Genomic DNA, 2793 nt, shown 5'->3' with positions numbered 1-2793 from the left:
TTGGTTGAATGAAAAACTGGCAAAAATATCAAAATTCTCTGGTAATTGAATTCACAACACATCAATTACTATATTCAATTGGACCAAGTATAAAAGTTATTGATTTAAGTATAATGCGTAATTCCCTGATAAAACTGTTTATGACGTTGCTACGTAACGAAAAATAAATAAATAGAAACAATAAAATGTCATTTATTTTTATTATTAAGAAACTTCGTAAGTAACATACATGGTCGAATTTACACGCAAATAAACCGTGGTATCGGTACCGCGAGTCGAAATGATTACATTAATAACATTTTTGGCGCATCATATTTTATTTTTCTCCCAGGTAAGTACCTTTATCTAAATACTAGTGTTTTTGGTCAAACGCATTTTTTTTGTGGAAACTACACTCAAAGAATTCTCTTAGTAAAAATGAACATTTTCATTGTGAGTCTAACGTGTGAGGAGTTAGAGTACCTCTTTCTCTCTCAAGCATATTTACGAAATACTAATGTACGTTCACGCAAACAGAACTCTTAAAGACGGTTAATAATTTTTAGACTCTTCGATTATTAGTCGGAATCACGAATGTTTCACGGCACTAACTTCTTACGATGGAAAGTTACTATAATATATTTAGTATATATTTCGTGTATTCGTAAAAAGCCGTTCGTAAAATTTGCAAAATTCACAGACAACTTTAATAAAATATGTAAATGAATTCTTTTGTTGTATAAACTTATGTTACACACATCCTGAGTTGGATCATTCTAAAACTTGCGAAAAAGCTTTGGAATATACATATAATTACATTATTTCTATTTATACCCTTCACCACTACTGTGGTACAGGGTATAATAAGTTTGTGCATTTGTATGTAAAGCCAAGAAGGAAAAGTCTGAGACCCATCGTTTAGTATACACAGAGTTGTACATTGATTCAAAGACAATCGCTATTGATTTTGGAAAAAATCAGTTCAGATTTAGATATAGCTGCCATATAGGGTTTCCATATGGATAATTTTCAAAAGAGAACTTTCGCTTTTAAAAAAGAGAACATTTTAACTAAAAGAGTTTACAATAAAAAATTCTTTATTAAATAATGAATAATTTTATTGATGTCAAAATTAGAATAATAATAGTTTCTAATGATAGAAACAACGATATAAATATATAATAAAACAATAAAAAACAAAAGAATCACATTTTCTTAAAAAATAAACAAAATAAATTCCAAAATACGCTGTCAAAAATATAACACACATGTTTCTATGATCTCGCCCACAATTGACGACGACAACGTATTGACGTATTTACGTCGTACGTTCAATTACATCTATTTCTAATTTTAACGCCGTACGTCGAAACGTCGCAATTGTGTTCCGGCCTTTAATTTGTCAACAGATTTAACCCAGTAAACAATTAGTGGCGAACAATTGTGACGAATTCCTACTAAATAAATAAAATTCCATCAATCTAAGATTTTTTTTAATAGAGTACATAAAGAGCACTGTTGGACATAAAAATACGGCATCAAAAAAAGAGAGTGAACAAAAAGATACGAACACAAAAAGAGAACATGTTCTCTTTAAAAGAGATGTAATGGACAGCCTACTGCCATATATATTTATCACCGATGTGGTCATAATTGACGTATTTATCAACTTATTTTCTTAAAATTTCGCACAAGTTGACCTTAGCCTATAAATTTTTTCTTTCATGTTAAGATACCCATTTTTAAGTCATCGACTTTTGGACAAGGAAAATAACTTTATTTTAGAGAAATGCGACTTCTATGCTAAGCAAAATTTGTATTCGTATTTTAAAGACATGAAATCTTTGACCTCACGACAATATTTTTGTCAGTGTGTTTTGGGACTCTCGTAAAATATGCAAAATATTAGCCAAATCGGTTCAGATTTAGATATAGATCCCATATATATCTTTCGTCCGATTTGCACCTATATGATTATTAATAAATTTATATTTATTTTTATCTTCAGATTGATATTGATTTTGCTTTAAAATTTCCTTTTGCAAAAGATATGAAAATTACATGGACATCTTTGGAAAATAACATTTTTAAAAACCAAATTGCCGAACTCTACTTTACTTAAGAAATTCGATGACGGGGATACATCTTCAAATCAAGGTTTGTATTATTATATAGTCGATACTTATGTAAATAAGCAATCTTATGATTTCAGAATCGAAACAATTTGCAATATTCTGGACTTTACATCAAAGGGTAAACTCTGATGAAAATGGGTGCAAAATAAGGAAGACATATAGTATTTTAGACTCGCAAGAATCTTTTGCATTTATAAGAAATATATTTAAAATATTTTATGTCTTTAATTTACAATATCCAGAAGAATCATATATTTTTTATAACTTCATTCAATACTTTTTTTATGACATGCCTAAAAAGAAAAAAATACGAAAAAGTTTCCGCTATAAAAAATTAAATTTTAACACTTGACTTATAATGTTTAACTTAAATTGTTTCATTTACCAACACATTATCTGAAACCATTTCAATCTTTAACTGATATATGAATTATAAAGGGTGATTCTTTTGAGGTTAGGATTTTCATGCATTAGTATTTGACAGATCACGTGGGATTACAGACATGGTGTCAAAGAGAAAGATGCTCAGTATGCTTTGACATTTCATCATGAATAGACTTACTAACGAGCAACGCTTGCAAATCATTGAATTTTATTACCAAAATCAGTGGCAGAAAATCCGCTTTTTTATCGACAAATTTTGTTCAGCGATGAGGCTCATTTCTGGTTGAATGGCTAC

At 29.3% G+C, this 2793-nt stretch overlaps 1 long non-coding RNA gene across 1 annotated transcript; it reads left to right on the top strand.

Moving 5' to 3' along the window:
• The first annotated feature begins 213 nt into the window (after positions 1 to 213).
• LOC142223162 (uncharacterized) lies at positions 214 to 2388 on the top strand. The gene is made up of 3 exons (XR_012718608.1): positions 214 to 331; positions 1988 to 2136; positions 2192 to 2388. It is a non-coding gene; the product is annotated as an uncharacterized LOC142223162 (long non-coding RNA).
• Positions 2389 to 2793: the final 405 nt, after the last annotated feature.

Source organism: Haematobia irritans, chromosome 2 (genome assembly GCF_050003625.1).
Source record: "Haematobia irritans isolate KBUSLIRL chromosome 2, ASM5000362v1, whole genome shotgun sequence".
Classification (NCBI taxonomy): Eukaryota; Metazoa; Arthropoda; class Insecta; order Diptera; family Muscidae; genus Haematobia; species Haematobia irritans.
This window is presented reverse-complemented; position numbering and strand designations above follow the sequence as displayed.